The sequence below is a fragment of the Mobula birostris genome, chromosome 5 (assembly GCF_030028105.1).
Source record: "Mobula birostris isolate sMobBir1 chromosome 5, sMobBir1.hap1, whole genome shotgun sequence".
NCBI classification, from domain to species: Eukaryota; Metazoa; Chordata; class Chondrichthyes; order Myliobatiformes; family Myliobatidae; genus Mobula; species Mobula birostris.
The window spans coordinates 69,511,199-69,531,200 of record NC_092374.1 but is presented as its reverse complement, the minus strand read 5'-3'; the positions used below and the strand labels follow the sequence as shown (position 1 = coordinate 69,531,200).

General features: G+C 42.4%; 1 protein-coding gene across 1 annotated transcript in view; it reads left to right on the top strand.

The window, feature by feature from the left end:
- Positions 1-6,326: 6,326 nt before the first annotated feature.
- LOC140197766 (phospholipid-transporting ATPase ABCA1-like) overlaps positions 6,327-20,002 on the top strand; it is a 164,314-nt gene continuing 150,638 nt past the window's right edge. Inside the window, exon 1 of the mRNA XM_072258199.1 lies at positions 6,327-6,483. The gene's annotated coding sequence lies outside the window, so the exon portion shown is untranslated. The remainder of the gene's footprint in view (positions 6,484-20,002) is intronic.

The window sequence follows — 20,002 nt, the reverse complement described above, 5'->3', positions numbered from 1 at the left end:
TCAGCTCCAAAGATAATAGTTCTATTAGTTGTAAGATGGTGATGGAAGGTGATAGGACGAGTTCACAGGTTAAGGCCCTAAACTAGAGCAGGTCTAATTTTGAGGAAATTAGACAGGATCTACAGAGGTTGATTGGGTGAGATTATTTGGAAGGAAAAGAAATTGCAAGTGAGAGGATTTTAAGGGTATGATAGCATGTGTCAGGAGAAGCATAAACCTGTTAGGGTGAAGGGTAAGCGTGGCAAGTTTCAAAGTTCCAAAGTACATTTGTTATCGAAGTATGTATACAATATGAAACCCTGAGATTCCTCCTCCCGCAGGTAGCCATCAAAGAAACACCATGGAACCTATTTAAAGAAAACATCAAACACCCAATGTGCAAAAAGAGAACAAATCACACAAACAGTGAAGAGCGAGCAAATAACAGACAGAGTATTAAACATCAAACTGCAGTATCCCTGAAATGGTCTAGGGGCCACAGCTGCTGAGTCAGCTTGGTTTAGTGCTGTGTTGACGACTGCAGGCCTCAGCCGCAGGACCAGTTCCACGCAAAGCACTTTGATCACATTGCGCAAATAGCAATCACTAAGTAAGCAGAAACACATGGAGCACGAAGCGCAGAGTCCTCCAAAAATGAGTCCACAACCACAGAGCACGGAGGACACTAAACATCAAACCGCCAAGTCCCACAGCCACAGGCCGCGCCAAGGGGATCAATCCTGCACCTTCCTCCGGCAAGAGGGAAAGTGATCAAAAACAGGCACAGTGCTGAACACCCACTTGTCTTCCACTCTCAACCTTGTCCATATCAGTCTTGCTCAAATCTTTAATCGGCGAGGAGTAATGGAGCCATCCACAGGTTTGTGTTCTGCCATTAGAAAAGAATGGCCACATGCTCTGCTCTCAAACTTGTGAACTCCCCAGGAGATATCAAAATTGCCAGACCACTCAGATGGCCTAAAAATACACCATCAAGATGGAAATTACAGGCTGCAATCGATCGCAGTTCAGGAGAAGGAGCATATTTATAAGAAGTTTTTTTACACTGTTTGCAACATGTCACCGTTGGTTGCGTCGCTCACTGACGCCGTTCATAAGACATAACGTTGCTCTGGTCAAGAAAATGAAGGCTGAGTATGAGTGAAACCCTTGATGACTATAAAAAATGGTTAAGAATACTCTTCAGAGGGAATCAGGAAAGCAAAGAGAGGATGAGATGGATCTGGCAGGTAAGGTTAAGGAAAATCTCAAGAGGGTCTATCGATATATTAAGAGTAAAAGGGTGGCTAGGAAGAGAGAATATCCCCTTGGAGATCATCAGGGCTGTCTACATCTTGTGCCACAGGCCAATGGTGGGGATTTTAATGAATATTTCTCCTTGGAGATTACTGTGGAGAATATAATGGTTGTTCAACAGATACAGGTAACACAAGTGTTTTGATATTCATATTCAGCAGGGGGAGTTGCCTCAACAACTCCTGCCCAGTTGCACTCCCATCAACTGTGATGAAGTACTTTGAGCGGATGGTCATGACCAGAACCAACTCCTGCCTAAGCAAGGATCTAGACCCGCTACAATTTGCCTATTCCACAATAAGTCTAAGGATGCAGTCTCACTGATTTTCCACTCAGCTTTGGACATCCTGGACAATAGCAATACCTAGATCGGGCTGCTGTTATTGATTACAGCTCTGCATTCAGCACCATCCTACCTTTGATACTAATCAACAAGCTCCAAAACCTGGGCCTTTGTACCTCCCTCTGCAACTGGATTCTTGACTTCCTCATCGGGCTAGTGCAGATCTGAAATAACATCTCCACCCTGCTGACAATCAACACTGGCACTCCTCAAGGATGCATGCTTAGCCCACTGCCCTACTCTCTCTACATCAATGACTGTGTAGTCAGGTACAGCTCAAACGCAGTGCTCAAACACTATCTATAAATTTGCCAATGACAGAATAGGTTCAATAGGTACATTTAACGTCAGAGAAATGTATGCAATATGCATCCTGAAATTCTTTTCCTTCGCAAACATTCACGAAGACAGAGAGGGGTGCCAAAGAATGAATGACATTTAAACGTTAGAACCTCAAACCACCACCCCCCCAGCTCCCCCCTCCCAAGCACAAGCAACAGCAAGGTAATGACCCCCCCCCACCAGCAATTAAGCATCAGCACCCTCCACTGATCACTCAAGCAATCAGCAAGCCTCAGTAAAGACACAGTCTTGCAGTACCCCAAAGACAACTCGTTCACTCGGTAATTTGATATACCACAGGCTCTCTTTCTCCCTAATAAGAGAAAAAATGGTGTCCCTGTTTCAGTCAGAAGGGAGACATAACAAACAGCTCAGTGATTTCTGATGTTAAAAGTCTGTTGCGTTGCTTTTTCCGAGTTCTGTGCCCAGGAGACTGGCCCCGGAAAGGCTCGGATCTCTGGACACACAACCCATGGCAGCTAACCCCCTGCTCCTGGCATTCTGTGTTCTTTCATGACACCTCAGTCAGAGGCGGCGGCCTAGAATCAGCACACCTCCAGAGCCACGAAAATCCGGCATCCACCTAGTCTTCCAGGCCGCATCCTTGGGATGTCAAAAAGCAGCCGGTCGTGAGGCCCTGAGAGCGGGTCCCAGTCCCGCAAAGAACCAAAGTCAGAGTGTCAGGGTCTTCAAAAGAACCTTGAAAAAGGAAAACAAAAGAGATATCAAAGATAGAAATAGAGCTGTTTCTGAAAATGCCAGCAAAGGAGTTGCCATTTAGCACCATCTTGACTTTGCTCCGCCCCTCCGAGTCTGTTGGCAGAAATTCAGAAAAGGATGAGGAGGCGAAGAGGAATGAGATAGATCAGCTGGTTGAGTGGTGTAGCAACAACAGCCTTGCACTCAACATCAGTAAGACCAAACGATTGATTGTGGTCTTCAGGAAGGGGAAGTTGAGGGAGCACATACCAGTCCTCATCGAGGGATCAGCAGTGGAAAGTGTGAGCAGTTTCCTGTGTGTCAACAACTCCGAAGATCTACCTTGGGTGCAAAATATTGATGCAATTACAAAGGATCCACAACAGTGGCTATAATTCATTAGTTTGAGGAGATTTGGTATGTCACCAAAGGCTCTAGCAAATTTCTACAGATAAACCGTGGAGAGCATTCTAACTGGAATGCATCACTGTCTGGTCTGGAGGGGCCACTGCACAGGACCAAAGGTTTCAGAAAGTTGCAAACTCAGCCAACTCCATCATGGTCACTAGCCTCCCCAACATCAAAGATATCTTCAAAAGGTGGCTTCTAACACTGAGGCCCCCATCACCCAGAATATACCCTCTTCTTATTGCTACCATCAAGATGGAGGTACAGAAGCCGGAAGACACACATTCAGTATTTTAGGAACAGTTTCTTACCCTCTGCATTCAGATTTCTGAATGGACAATGAATCCATGCACACTAGTTTTTGCTCTCTTTTTGCACTACCTATTTAATTTTATTCATATATTGTATACATATTTCTTATTGTAATGTATAGTTTTTATTACGTAATGCACTCTGCTGCTGCAAAAAAAAAATCACAACATATGCCAGTGATGTTAAACCTGATTCTGATTATTACCAATGAGGAGGCATGTTTACCTTTATGGTAAGTTAAGGTGGACAAATCCCCAAGGCATCCTCAGACTTTGTGGGAGTCTAGAAAAGAAATTTTGCAGGGAATTGCAGAGATATTTGCTTCATCATGAGCCAATAGGGAAGGGGAGGGGAGGAGAAGATGGCAGTGCGAAGCAGTGCGCGCGGCCACTCCGAATTGATATCGTATTTGTTAAATAGGGGCCGTGCACAATCCTGATTTGATGGAGACGGACATGAGAAGCATGGAGGAACATCTGGAGAAACTTCTGAAATGCCTGCTTCGCTGCTGCTGCTACTGTGCGATCAAGAATCTCTGGAGGGGAAGGCCCCAAATCCTTGGCCTTGCCTATTGCCGGGGCCGGAGTGCTTGGCAGAGATGGTGCTCGGTGTCGGAGAGCTGGTCGGAGGCTCGAAGTTTTCAGACGGACTCAGAGTCGGACTGTAGTTGGGTGCTTCCAGGATGCTGCATCGGCAAGTTTGCGACGCTGGAAGCTCATGGTAGGGAGAGTTTCTCCCTTCAACTGTCTGCGTGAGATGATGGGACTTTTGAGAGACTTTGAGACTTTTTAAAAAAAAAACAGTGCCCATGGTCTGTTCTTCATCAAATTACGGTATTGCTTTGCACTGTTGTAACTATATGTTATAATTATGTGGTTTTTGTCAGTTTTTTTTAGTCTTGGTTTGTCTTGTGTTTCTGTGATATCATTCTGGAGGAACAAATTGTATCATTTCTTAATGCATGAATTACTAAATGACAATAAAAGAGGACTGCGTGTCCTCATAATCTAATAGTGAAGCTTCTAAAGACTGGAAGGTAGCTTATGTTATTCCATTGATTAAAATGGGTAGCAAGGACCAGCAAGGAATGGATGGCAAGTGTTACCAGTAGTGGGGTTACGAGAGGGAATTCTGAGGGACAGGATCTATGAGCATTTGGATAGACAGAACCTGAATAGGAGGAGTTAGCAATGGGAAGCTTTGTGCATGGGAAGTTCTGCTTGCCAAATTTATACGTAATTTTTGAAGAGGTGACCAAAAATCTAGATGAGAATAGGGCAGCGGATGTCGTCTATTTGGACTACAGCAAGGCTTCTGATGAAGACCCTCATGGTAGGTTGGCCTGGAAGGTTTGGTCCTATGGAATTCAGTGAGAGCTAGCTAGATGGATTCAAAATCAGCTCAGAGGTAGGAAGCAGAGAGTGGTGGTTGAAGTTTGTTTCTCGCATTGGAAGCTGATGCCTAGTGTTGTGCCACAGGGGTCAGTGTTAGGACCCTTAATGACAATATTCAAGGCTTGATCAATAAGTCTGTGGATGACACAGAGTTGGGAGGTTACTGTAGATTACAATCAGTTAGTGAAGTGGGTGGAGTGGCAAATGCATTTCAATACAGATAAGTGTGAGGTGATGTATTTTGGAAAGTCAATCCAAAGTAGGATTTGTACTATGAACGGTAGAACACAAGGGAACGCAGGGTCTTAGGAGTTCAAGTGCATAATTCATTGAAAATGGAGGCACAGGTAGACATAATGGTGAAAAAGGCCAGAAGTGTCACCAGCAGTGAACAGTCTCGAGTCCTGCTAAAGGGTCTGGGCATGGAACGTCAACTGTACTCTTTTTCCATAGATGCTACTTGACCTGCTGAGTTCCTCCAGCATTTTGTGTGTGTTGCTTGGATTTCTCTTGTTTGAGAAGTGTTACCAGAATGTATATCAATGTTTCCTGGCCAAACACTGTTTGAAACCTGGTAAAACAAGAAATGCAAGTTTGTCACGGCCGAATGAGATAGGCAACAAGATGATTTATCATATCGTATGAGCATTTAGGAAAGGCTTACTGAAAGGTCAATGCCAAAGTGAAGTTTATAGTCACATGCAGAAGTATATGTATGCACAGATCTACTCCTTAAACATAAACATCCATCTTACAAAGCCTTGAACCGAGAGTGCTCACCTCACCCTAGTTTTCATGTCCTTTTGTATTCTTGGCCCAGCTGAATTCTGTCATTCCCTCAGCCCTATTGTTCTGTGCATCCTCAATCTCCTCCAACTCACCACAAGTTGCTTCCTTTCCAAGTGCTGGCTAATTTGCTGTGTGTTTGTGGCATTTTTTTGGCTTCATTATTACCTGCACTGTTCGAGTTCTGTTGACCTCTTAGTTTAAGTTCCTTTAACCACACTCTGGCCCAGGATTCAAGATACCATTACTTGGTCTTCAAGTATCTTCAGTAGTTCTCAGCAAATGAGAGACACATTACTGTATGAACTATTACTTGCCTTGATGGCCACACTGTCCCAAACTGTCCAAGATCCGTTGAAGACTGAGGTCCTGACCGTTCATGAATCTTAACTGAAACCTTGGACAGGACGACAATGAAGATAGGACGCGGTGTAATCCTTTAAACATTGTTCTATTTGCAACACAAGTATGCTCCTTTTGCAATATGAACCGCGATGTTTTACATCTGCAGCTTTGCAGATTAACACCGGGACTTCACTTTACTTTCTGCCCTGCGCCCCAGTGTTACACCGTACCACCACCCCAGACCGAGGGAGATTTTGTCCCTTGGTAAAACCGCTTTGAGTCTTCCTCTTCCCTTTTGCGCTCCACGTGCTTCCTGGAGCAGATAACGACACATAAACAAGAGTCCACAGCGAGAGCAGGGCGTCTGACCGATAGTAACCTCGAGATTTTGATCAGCTGTAGAGGAGCTACTGGAGGTTAAAAAAAAAGTCTCTTGTACTTTTAACAGAGAGAGGCTCACGCACAAGGGAGATCGCACAACCGGCAGACTTTCGTATACATTCACAGGGATTTTTCACTGGAAATGAAACGCGATTGACAACAAACCAGAGGAGGAAGGTTAGAGATTCTGCAATTTATCGATTAAGTTGGTTTTCTTTAAAAATAATGTTGATGCAGCTCCCTTGGTTAAAATGAGAATGTGAATGTTTTGTTTCTTGGTATCACAGCGAGTTCGAGTCGGAATAAACATTCCTCTTCGGGTTGAAATTAATGCAAAGGATTGTGTTGTTTCCATCTGTGGATTAAACTTTGCAATAAAAAGTGTTAGAAAGGAAATCTATTTTTGTTTCGAACTGTTACCGATCTCTACATATTCTTGCGCTCTCATCACTTAAAACTGGTTATAGGCATCCTGTTTCATTGTTAAGTGTGGGAATTTTCATTTTAATTTTAGTTGGTCGGGATTACTTGCTGCAGTCCCGGTTAATGGTATGATTTTGTATGTCTATTTCTATATAATTATTTTTAAATTTCTTTCAAAATGAGACATATTGATCATAGGAGCCGGGTTGGCTTTGGTGTGGAAATGGTTTGGTCAGCTCGCTGTTTGTTTCTAAGTTGGGTGTGGAAATTGGGGCAGAGAAACCAGGAATCTTATGTGGAAAAAGTAAACCCGGACCCCAGTGCCTCGTGCCGAATTGCAAAGAGGAGGCTGTAAAACGTAACCAAAAGATTTTAATCCGTTTCCCCTACTTTGTTCTATTCCCTTTGCAATATATATTCCCGATTTTTTGGGGAGTGCGAGTGGTGCAAGACTTAGTGTAAAAAAAAACCACGGGCTGAACATGTATGTGAGCGGGTTGCTGGGGTTGAAGATCTTTGAAAGTGTGTGGTTATTATGTAGAGGGCAGCATCTTTCTATATCTTTCACCATATCTTGAAGCAGAGTCAACCGCCTATATCTTAGTAATTTAACCCTTTCGCAGGTTTAGCTGGTTGCACAGACCCTAAATGAGTTCCGAGAACATAAACTGGGTTGGTTCCAGTCATTTTTTATATTGCTGTTCTTGTTGCTGGTCTTCTAGATTGCAAGAGAAAGGTAGGGAGTCTGTAGGTGACATTATTGAAACTCTGCATTTCTGATCCCGGTCTTATCAGTGCCTATATCACTTTGCTCCCTCTTCTTGGGACCTGAGCAACCATATGGGAAAATTCTCGGTGATTCTTTTCTCACCTTTAACCAATTCATAAAGTATCTAAAAGTAGTATTAAAAACTGGTCTGTCAATTGAAGTGAGGTGAAGTGAATTGAAGTGAAGTCATATTCGCTTTTAAATTGCAGTTCTTGTATTAATTGTCTAATATTATAATTTTAATAATTTACTAGATACTTGGATTCAAAGACAAAATATATGTTTTTACGTTTTGATGCGCCTATTTAAAGCAAAGTCGCACAGTATTTAAAGCAAAGTCACAAAGTCCCAATGAAGAGAACAAATCACCTTTGAAGCAACCAAAATGCCGATTGAAGACAAAAAAATCAGTTATTAAGCAAGGTTATGTATTTATAAAACACCATTCCTAACTTCCATTATAGATAGTAATTATAGAAAATTTTCCCTTGTTCCTTTTGTACTATCAGAAATGAGAGAATTACTTTTACTGAGACCATTTCTGGTAGATGAAAAAAAATCCAAAGGGCTGGTAAAAGACGTTACAGGGCAACATCTGGTAAACTATCGGAATAAGATAAAAATTCTTAATCAGTAATTTCAGCTGACTCAGTTACTAGTAATGCTGTTTCCAGTCAAAGATGATAAAGTTGATGGAGTTTAATTTGAAAATGATGCTACATTTTAGGGCAGGGTTTCCCATTCTAATGTCCATGGACCCCTTTTTTTAATGGCATTGGTCCATGGCATCAAAAAGATTGGAAGCCCCTGCTTTAGGATATTACCCTGGTTTCTCAAATAAATATGGGCTACTAGCTTCTAAATTTAATACCTCACTGCTTACAAGGACTGTTGCCGTAGATTAGAAGGGGGTTTATGAATTCAGTTCAAGTTCAAATTTATGGTCATCATAGGCATACGTAAAAATTAGCTTTCTTTTATCACAGCAAGGCCATTTCAAATATGACAGATATAAGTTACCCTCAACTTAAATTAACATAGTTTATACATAAGATAATTTTAAAATAAGCAATAAACATTGAGATAAAAGCATAATTACCCTTTGAAAAGCATATCAAAGCTACAGTAGCTAGATTTCAGTTATAAAATTGTTAGACTATTAAAGAATAATTTCTGATAGTACTACACCAGCATTAAAACAGGGTGGGTGCAGTTAAAATGATGGTACAAAATGGACAACAAGAAAAGGTTGTTAGAGGTCCACAACATGGCTTCTTAAAAATATCATATTATGCATTTATGCAATATATTTGCAGACTTTCATCACCAGGTTCCAGAACTGCAACTACCCCTCAACAATTGGGCTCATGAACCACTGGGATAACTTCACCCAACTTCATTTGCCCCATCACTAAACTGTTCCCACAAACTATGAACTAAATTTCAAGGACTCTTCATCTCATGTTCTCAGTATTTATTATTAATCTTTTTGTATGTGCACAGTTTGTTGTCTTTTGCACACTGGTTGTCCATCCTGTTCGGTGCAGTCTTTCATTGATTCTATTATGGTTCTTGGATTTACTGAGTAAGGCTGCAAATAAACAAATTTCAGGGTTGTATATGGTAATGTATAGTCTATGTACTTCAATAATAAATTTATTTTGAATCTTAAGATTGGTTGATGATTGCCATAGACTTAGTGCTGCAAAGGCCATGTTTCCTTGCTGTGTCATAAGGGGGGCATTGGTGGCAGACCCAAATGCAAGACACAGACACTGAAGTACTAGCTTCAGGACAGGACTAGAGACTAGAGTTAGGGACGTGACTGGATGCAGACTAGGAGCTGGGACAAGAGCACAGACTTGGGCTAGGACATTGGCTAGGCAAGCAGGACCAGGACAAGGAACTGGGAACTAGGAGCCTGGGCTTGGACTCCAAGCCAGAGACTGGACAGGGACCCAGAACCTGGGTCTTGACTTGGGCTCAGACCCCAGAACAAGGCAGGGACATGACATGGCTACAGGGCTGGACATGCCTTGGGCTTCTCAAGGCGAGGACTGAACGAGGCTTGGGCCCCTCGAGGCAAGGACTGGACAAGGCTTGGGCCCCTCGAGGCAAGGATATGACTCCGAGCCAGAGACTGAACAAGGACTCAGAACCTGGGTCTTGACTCAGGCTTGGATTCTGGAACTAGGCAAAGACATGACATGGTCTTGGGAGACAGGAACCTCCAGACACAAAGCTGGAAGCCTTGACTTGGTCAAGGGAGAGACAAGGAACACAGAGCCTTGGACTTCAGAGACAGGAACATGAAACACTGAGCCAGGACCCCTCCTTGGGAACAGGATGTAGGGCCAGGACTCATACAGAGAATGCTGAACATGACAAGATGGTTCCCAACACTGGGGAGCTGCAAACAGCCAGACTTACCTAGCAAAGGCATGGACACAGAGACAGTTCCAAACACTAGGTAGCAGCAAATAGCTGGACCTACCTAGTGAAGGTGTGGACACAGACAATTCCCAACACTAGGTAGTGGCAAACAGCTCAGCCTACCTAGTGAAGGCATGGACACAGAGACAGTTCCCAACTCAAAATAGCAGCAAGGCTTCAAAAGGAAGGGGAAGGGAGAGGAAGGGAAGGGAACCATCCAGCCTGGCTTACCCAATAGAGGCAAGGAGAGGAAGGGACAGATCCAACTGCAGGGTAACAGCAAAGACAGCCCAACTTACCCCACAGAGGCAAGAACAGGATGCTGACAGGAACCAGTAACTACACTCAAACCCAGGGCTACTTATATTCCCAGCCTCAAGACGAGCATCAGGTGCCTATGATTAAGCCCAATTGAAAAAAGGGACAGCCGAAAGACCTGGAGTCCGGAGTCCATGGACCAGAACGTGGACTTCACAGACCGGACCATGACATGCTGTATATCTTTGACTCTGTGACTGATATCTTGGAAGGTTGAAGAGCCTTCGAAGTTTACAGTAATAGCTGAGATAGGGAGTAGTGAGGTAGTAGCTGACTAAAATTTGAACAAATTTAAGCAACACACACAAAATGCTGGAGGAAATCAGCAGGCAAAGCAGCCTGCTGAACTTTTCCCACAGCCTATGAACTCAATTTCAAGGACCCTTCACCCATCTCATGTTCTCGATGTTTTGGACTGAGGCCCTTCATCAATCCTGATGAAGATTCTCTACCTGAAATATGGAATTTTTATTCTTTTCTGTAGATGCTGTCTGGCCTGCTGAGTTTTTCCAGTGTTTGTGTGTGTGTGTGTGTGTGTGTGTGTGTGTGTGTGTGTGTGTGTGTGTGTGTGTGTTGCTTGGATTTCCAGCGTCTGCAAATTTTCTTGTTTTTATTGAACAAATTTATGTTCGAAGAACTGACAATTGGATGCAGTCAAGTTTAACAAGATTGCATAATAGAATACTAGTCATGAATCTACTAAAGTAATAGAATCTGGTGGCAGTAAAGCCATGGATAAGGTTTTCAGGAGAACATGAGTTGAAGCAAAAGCCTGAAACAATATCAACAACGTATAATGTTGAGGGTTAATGTAGTATATCTACACACCAGGTGTGTAATTTGTCTGCTAAGTAAGAAAGAGCCCTAGTTTTGGTAAACCATGAGTATTTCTTGGTGCACAAATTTTGCAGAGAAGCCACAGCAGAAACAAATAAAGGATCTGCTGCAGGGTCTTGGGCTGAAATGTTGACTGTACTGTTTTCCATAGATGCTGCCTATCCTGCTGTGTTCCTCCAGCATTTTGCGTGTGTTGCTCGGATTTCCAGCATCTGCATATTTTCTCTTGTTTGTAAAAGACTAGGGTGGTGTAGAAGTTGCAATGCAAAATTAAAGAACCTTAGTCTGTTTGTAAAGCCCATGTGAGGCTTGGAATTCAAAGTTTGATTTTGATCCATACACATAATGTATTATGTAGGGGTTGGGACAAAAATTACAGAAAAGTACTTTTTATTGGTGCTTGGTATTAGTAGATCTTGGGACAATGTCAATCAATCATGCAAAATGTAGGAGAAACTGTGTCTGTGTGGACAGACTATTACAATTAGGTAGTTTACAGAAAATGAGGCATCACGAATATCTGCCAAGGAAGCCTAATCGCAAGGGGATTTGTACTTGCACAAGAAGTTTACAACACTGGGAATCAGTTTACAGATTGTGTGATGAGTATAGATTTGTTGCAAAAGTACAAAATGGAGCTGCGTGATTTCCTTGTTGTGGCTAGTATTGCAGTGTATAGAAAAGATACATGTATTGTTTGGGTATGTTGCTCATGGTCGCAGTTTATTTGTCTCAGTGAACTGGATAGGAATTTCCCCGAATAATACTGTCTTTGCCTTGCCCTAAGATTCTTTTATCTATTCTTCACCTTTCTCAGTAGATTACATGTTTCTTTTGGTCAAAGAGAACATTGAGGACATGATAATTAGGCATGCTGTATTATTTGTGCCTCCCTTCATTTCGGACCAGCAGTTTTCTGTTCAACGTTTAATGTATTATTAGGTGTATATAAGATTTTACAGTCAGGTAGGAGAATCCCTTTCTTTGTTCCAATAAGGTATTTAATATGTAACTGTGGATTAAACATACCATGGTGTATGTTGAATAGTTATTTGGGAACAATTTTTTTTTAAAGTGACATCTTGCTTACTTGCTTTTTGAATGTAAATGAGTTCAATTGATGACACTTCATTCCTGAGTTATTCTCAGAAAAAAAAAGAGTGGATGTTGTATAATGCTTTTCGTAAATCAAGGATGTCCCAAGTGTTAAATAATAATCTGTACCAGTTACATTCTTCTTTGATAGGTAGTGTAACATCACATTAGAATTTTACATTAACAATCTGTTAGACTCTCATGTCCCATGATCCTCTCATATCCATTTTGCCAATCACCTGTCCAGCTCTTGGCTCCATTCCTCCCCCTCCTGTCTTCTCTTATCATTTTGGATCTCCTCCTCCCCCTCCCACTTTCAAATCTCTTACTAACTCTTCCTTCAGTTAGTCCTGATGAAGGGTCTCGGCCTGAAACGTCGACTGTACCTCTTCCTAAAGATGCTGCCTGGCCTGCTGCGTTCACCAGCAACTTTGATGTGTGAGACTCTGTTCTTTACCATGTCCGGAGGCAAATGCCTCTGACACAGCAGGACTCCATTAGTGCTTTGCTGGAGTTTCAACCCAAGTTTCTATCTCTATGTTCCTAAAGTAAGTCTTGAACCCTCAGTTTGACAATTCATATGAGGATATTTTGACTTGCAGAGCCACAGTCATGATTCTTTTTATCTTGGAACAGGATGTGGGCCTCACTGGCATGTGCTTTCTTGCCAGCTGGATGGGTTGTTGGGCAGTTAAGAATTTGCCTCATCACAGTGTTTCTGAACAACAGACTCCTTCCCTAAAGGCCAATAATGAACTGTGTGAGATGTTTTGTCTGCTAGTGTGGTAGCTTCATGAGCACTAGCATAGAAATTAATTTATTTTATTTATCCTGGATTGTTAAAATTATTTCATTTTAGGTTTTTCAGCTGCTATGCTAGAATTTGAAGCTGTATCTGGTTCATTTCTCACCACTTCAGGGTTAGTAAACTAGCAGTGCCCCTACTGTAGCAATGTTCCCTAAAGAAACAGAGATAGTACTTAAACATTGTGAATTGGCTTTTGGCTTATTGGTATCATTCTGACTATTGGACAAATTCTGAATTGTTTGAGCTGATATTTGGATTACTCTGGATGACTGGAGTGTTGGCTGCCATAATGGTTTGGCATTCAACTAGATGGTCACATCTAGATGGCATAACCATTGACACATTGGTAGTACTTGTGCCTTTTGGTGGGAGTTAGAGTTGGGGTTGTGGAGTTCAGGATCCAACAGTGTAGGTGAAACAGAACTGGATGAACATCTGCTGGTGGTAAATTATGGGGTATGTGTGTTTATGAGAGGGAATCTACTTCCCCTTCTGTGTCCATTTTTAAATGGTGGAATGGAGTTTAGTATACCTCACCTATATGTCAACACTGAGAGTGTACAAATTGGGTTAAGAGTCCCATGTGGGATGTGGGGAACTCTGGAGAAGAAGGAAACAGATGGTCCAACTTAATGACTCAGAGAAGGAGAATTCATGATTTTGATGTCACATCAATGAGGCTAATGAAATTAAGTCAGAATTTTGTGCTTCGTACCAAGATAGTCAATGTCTGAGCACATTAATTCCTTTGAGGCACTTGGCTAGGACAGAATCTCTTGATTTTCTGAAGCTTTTTCGATTACTTTCCTTCAGTCGTTCGTAAGAAAGGTTGTATGTTCTTCCCGTGAGCACATGGGTTTCCTCTTGGTGCTCCAGTTGGTAGGTTCATTGGTCATTGTAAATTGTCTTGAGATTAGGTTAGGGTTAAATAAGTCAGTGGTCCCCAACCTCCGGGCTGAGGACCGATACATTGCCGCAGAGAATGCAGCGGTGCAGCGGTGGCCGGAACGCACCCAGCACATCTTTAAGGAAAAAGCCGAAATAAACAAGCTAATTAACTAGGTGCCGCCTGGCATGTAAATATCGGCCCAGATCAGAGGCGATTGCCAATTGCATCACCTCTGGTCTGGGCCGACATTTGCATGCCGGGTGGCACCTAATTAATTAGCTTGTTTATTTCGGCTTTTTACTTAAGATGTGCTGGGTGCATCCTGGCTACCGCTGCACCCCGCATGCTTCACGGCAATGTATCGGTTCGTGGCCCGGAGGTTGGGGACCACGGAGGTAAGTGAGTAGTTGCCAGTGTTCATCATGTACCACTTGGGAAGGAAGTGACTCAGTCCATCAAATATACATTGACTTTCAAAACGATCCCATCAGTCCCATTCCCCCACTTACCTCCCTGCAACATATTTCTCTCTCATATGCTCATTAACACCTCTGCCCCTCCCCAGTTCTCTTAATGTCCACCCACACACTATAGCCAACGAACCCACCTCCTAGCACTTCTTTGGGATGTGGAATGAAACTGGAGTCCTCAGCTGAAATCCACACAGTGACAGGGAGAATGTGCAAACTCTAATTTGGAGCACCAGAGTTGAAGATCTAACCGGGGCTATTTAGAACTGTGAGTCACTTTCTCTGCTGCAATGATACTCTGCCAATTAGTACACTGAATTTGTTGACTCAAGACAATGTTTTCAATATACACATTATTACGTTGAATTGTTTTCTCTGTAAAGGGACCAATTTTAATACAGTGTCTTTTCTCGTCTTTGCTACAGCCCTAAATTTTCCCAATCTGTCAATAACTTTTTTTTGGAATCTGGTTGTTCTCATTATTGGAGGCAAAGCAATGGCCTGCAAAATTCAGTGTTAGTTGCTTGATAATTAAATTTAATCTGATTTTTATGATGTTGGTCAAGGATATAAAATGGACCTACTCTATATCTCTTCCACACTTCCCTCGAACCTCGTAAAGCATCAATAAGCACTGTCAGCACGTGATCTGCGGATGAACAGCGCACAAGTTTTCAAAAGTGGCAGGTGAGTTGAGAAGGCTGTTCAAAAATGTCACATCATGTTAGCCTCAGAGAATAATGGTGTACAAAAACATGGAGGCTATGCCTGGAACTGCACAGAGTACTCCATTTGAGACCGAATATGTTCAGTTCCAGGCAGTGTCAAAGCTTAGACATAATGCAGAGTAGATTCACCAGAATGATATTAGGGTTTAGTTATGTGTAGAGGCTGGAGAAGCCTGAATTGTCTTTAGGCCTGGGAAGAAGATTGAGAAGGAATTTAGCAGAAATGCTCAAAACTGTGAAGGGCATTATGTATTCTCAGAGAAACTGGTTACACCTGCAGATGGGTTGATAATTGAAGAACACGGATAATTGGTAAAAAAAACAACTAAGAAGGGAAGAAGAACCTTTTTAAGGCAAATTTTTTTATGAGATAGAATGGTAGAAAGAAGAGTAACTTACCAAAGGGAATTGGATTGAAAAATGAAATTAAAGGTCCTTTGGGAAAGAGTGATGGGAGATGGATAAATTGGGTAAAGATGGCATGATGTGGTGAGTGGCTTCCACTGTGCCATCACATTCTGTGGTTCAATAACCACCTGAATTAACAGGTAGCAAGTGGTTGATGTACAGTACCTTACACGGATGACAATGCCTCTCGTAATGTAGTGCCTCCTCGTTATAAATGAGAATTTAGCTTGCTCTACATATGCAAGTCAACTAGTTTAGTGAAGATATAAACTGGACTCTTGGACAGTAGTTTAATACAATGCACAGAGTTTTAGTAGGACCTCCATTGATCAGAGTTGACTATGGGTGTTGTGGCACAGCTGTCTTCATAGGCCAGGGCAGTACAATATGGAGTGCGAGCTGTTACCCATGCAGCAGACTGCCCCTCTCCATGCGGCTCATAAATCCAAAGGAACAGGAGAGACTGATACAGTCTGGCATCGGCTGTGTTGCAGGAGCTGCCAGTTCGAGCAGATGGGACTTGTCAGACATGGTTGGCAGCTCACCTAGGAGAAGGAAAACTCTGATCTCAAACCTCCACTGCCTTGTGTCTATACCCGCTCATGGGGATGGCTTTGGGAGTAACTAATTTCCCATTACTCTGCTGGCATTTAAGGCAACAGTGAAGGTCCTCTGCCTCTGTCTGGAGGCCTAGTAGAGCATGCTTTGTCAGGTCTCTAACCTTTGACCTGTTTGGCATGGGTGACCCTACCAGGAGCCAAAGCACAAGGCCATAACTCCAGCCAGCAAAGCTCTCCAGATCATTAAGGTATGCATGCCTCCAAACCATGACAAGGTTGTGGTCCTCTTCGAGGTTCAGAAGTAAACCCTGAGGGAAAATCCATCACTGGAATCTCTAAGGCAGTCCTACAATAGTTCAGAGATATATATTATGTTATTATAGAGAAACATATTTGGTTGTGAAATGAGTTGCTGAGACAGAAAGCAGATGGGGCTAATGGACTTCTGAGTGTACTGGTTACATTGCAAAGAAGGGAAGATAATTTAATGACTTCTGCACGCATACATGCTTGTGTCAATAATTTATTTTTATTTTAATCCTCTACCCTTTGTGAATCCCTGATACCTGGTTAGTTGATGTGAAGCTGAATGGTACAGCACAATCATTTCAGATTGCTTTACATTGTGACCCATGTAAGTAGACTTTAACTTGCATGTGATAACTGAGCAACCGTGAGAGATAATTACACAATCAAAACTTGATAACACCATTCGTTTGCCAAAAAAAATTAGTGCTTAGATTGGTACTTTTGATCTACTGCAATGAAAAAAAGACCTGACATGTTTGCGAATCATCGTCCCGTGACCTTCTTCCCCATTCACCCTGACACTTCCATGGATCAAGACCTCAATTTTAGGCATCATTTAAAAAAAAATCAAGCAATCTTTAGGAATGTGGTAGATTGACTGTATAAATTTGTTGAAAATTAACAGAACCAATTGAGAAACATTTTAGAATGGGGGCTGAACCTTTAAGTGAAATACTGGGCTCACATGCAATACTTCATCCAAAGCAAGAGAATGAAAGGGGTTCAATCAATAGAGTTCTGTGCCTGTTTGCTTGTCCCTAACTGTATCTATTTTTCCACAGAGGTTATGAACCATGATGAAGTAAGGTTGACCTATTAAAGTAGAATCTGAATAAAACTCGGGAAACCAGCATCTTATAGTTACAACAGTTTATTGCACACCCTCTTGCAGGAGTTTGAGACCCAGTTGTCAAAGGGAAGGCACATAAGTACTGCCACCATCCGACAAGTGGGCCCACTTAGTCAGGTTACTGCCGTATATTTATACACAGTAAGCCCCATTCATTACTGTTGTAAGATGTTATTAGAACTGGTTCTCCCACCAAGTCTGTTGGTGCAAAACTTAATTACTTAGATAAGGGAGTCCACTAAATCAAGGCTTAATGACAGATGGATGTGCTATCCAGTCCTTATCAGTTATTCTCCTTTGCTAGGCCCTGACTTAATTACAAATGGATGTTCATTCCTGTCCTTATCGGTGAGTCCTCCTCCCCCTACTGAAACGAGGGTATAATGTACAATGTTATCAAATTTTCAATGTCTCTGTGCAAATCAAGGAGAACTGGTAATGAGCCTGTCTTAGCTAACTGCTGAAGATTGAGTTTACTTCAGTTCAAAAATTCCATTTCCTATTCAGTCCCAATTATTCTTTTAGCCAGAGGTTACATAGGTTCAAAATGATTTTTTTTTATATCCTCAATTCCTCAGACCTGCTTTTATACATCACTGATAATATTGTAGGATACTTACAGTAAATTAGATTTTTTGAAGTATTATCCTCTCCATAATAGCATAATAGCCCTGTAAGGAGCTTCCTCATCCTGTCCTCCCTGTGAGTGCATAGGTTTCCTGCAGGCAGTCCGGTTTCCTCCCACAGTCCAAAGATGCACGGGTTAGTAGTTTAATTGGTCATTGTAAACTGTCCTGTGATTAGGCTAGGGTTAAATGGGTGGGCAGCTGGGTGGTGTGGCTGGTTGGGCCGGAAGGGCCTGTTCTGCACTGTATCGCTCTATAAATAAAATAATTGATTCAGTCATGTTGGTTGAGGGATAAATATTAACCACGACACAATGAAGTTCCCTGGCTCTGTTGTGAACTGTGAATGACATTCTTTTAAAATCATAGAACCATGGAATTATCATTGACATGGAGACTTGTTGCCTCATTACCTCAATGCCTGCTCCTAGTAGAGTAATGCCATCATTATAATCCCACCTCTGTAATGCTATAACCCTGCATGTTACTTTGAGTGATAAATCCAATTCTTTCTGAAATCTGATTGAATCTGTCTCAACCATCTGTATGTCCCTAAGCAGAGTTAAGAAGAAGAAGAAGAAGGAGAAGAAGAAGAAGGATATCTTTATTGTCATTGTTGTGGAGCAATGAAACACAGTTTAGCAGCTCAACATTTTGCAGCATGACAAAGAATATATACATAAAATAAACTCTAAAACCTCAGGAGTGCAGTCTAAAATTAATAATATATGGATTGGGGGGTAGGACTATTACACACCTGCCATTCCTGGAAGTGTGATGTATTTAGCTGCTGCCGTCTTAGGAGGGGGCAGGAGAAGGGAAGGGGGTGTTATACAATTCACTGCTTGTGGATAGAAGCTGTTAAGGAGTCTCTTTGTTTTCGTCCTTAATGCTCTGTATCTCTTCCCAGGAGGTAGAGGGGAAAACAGGTGATGTCCAGGATGAGTGGGATCCTTTGAAATACAAGTGGCCTTCTTTTGAAGTCTGCCAGTATAAATGTCTCTGAGGGAGGGTAATGTTGTGCCAATAACCCGCTCTGCTACCCTCACCACCCACTGCAAGTCCTTCCTGTTCTGTTCTGTGCAGCTGGCAAACCACACTGCACGGCAATACATCAGGAGGCTCTCTATAGTTGTCCGATAGAAGTTGATCAGCAGGTGATGAGGGAGGAGAGCGTGCTTTAGCTTCCTTAGGAAGTAGAGCCTCTGTTGGGCCTTCTCCACTTGATAAGAGATATGGGCTGTCCAGGTGAGGTCAGCTGTGATGTGGACGCCGAGGAACTTGAAACTCTCTACTCTCTCCACCTCTTTCCCGTATATGTGCAGAGCAGAGTGCTCAATGCGCTTTGATTTCCTGAAGTCTACTATCAGCTCCTTGGTTCTTGTGATGTTCAAGTCCAGGTTATTATGACAACACCATTCTGTCAAATGCTGTACCTCCTCCCTATAGGCTGTCTCATCACAGTCTGAAATGATACCTATTAGGGTGGTATCGTCAGCAAATTTGACAATGGTGTTGGCGGAGTGAATGGTAGAGCAGTCATGGGTGAAAAGAGAATAGAGGATGGGGCTGAGAACACACCCCTGTGGTGTACCAGTGTTCAGGATGAGAGTAGATGATGTGTTTTCTCCCATCCTGACACTTTGGGGTCTGTTACTCAGAAAATCCAGTATCCATGAGCACAGTGAACTGCCAAGGCCCAGGTTGCTCAATTTACATTCAAGGCAAAAAAGAATTTCCTTCTCCATTATCTTTTTCACTAAACTTTGAAACTTTCCTTCAGCTCCCTAGACCATGTACAAATGGAAACATCTCTCTGTTCAGAAGTGATTTTGCCTCAATGCAGAAATTCAGCTGAGTAATCTGCATTCTGCACGTGACATAATTTCACCGTCAGGCATGCCACAACTCATGTCATAAATTGCGCAGTGCTTCTTTTGTCCAGGATCTAGTTCCCTGTGGCTCTGCGTGATATCCCATCACCACTCCTCTTCCTTTTTGGAACAGTAAGGACTGAATGAGCCCACACAGTTCTGCGAATGCCTGTCGTCAGGCACACTCGGAGGAACTATGCTTTCACAGGGTAGCATCAGTCTTTAACCCATCCAAGAGGACAGAAGGAGTGTCATTTTAAAATCTTATCCAAGACCACACTTCTGAAAGTGCAGCACCT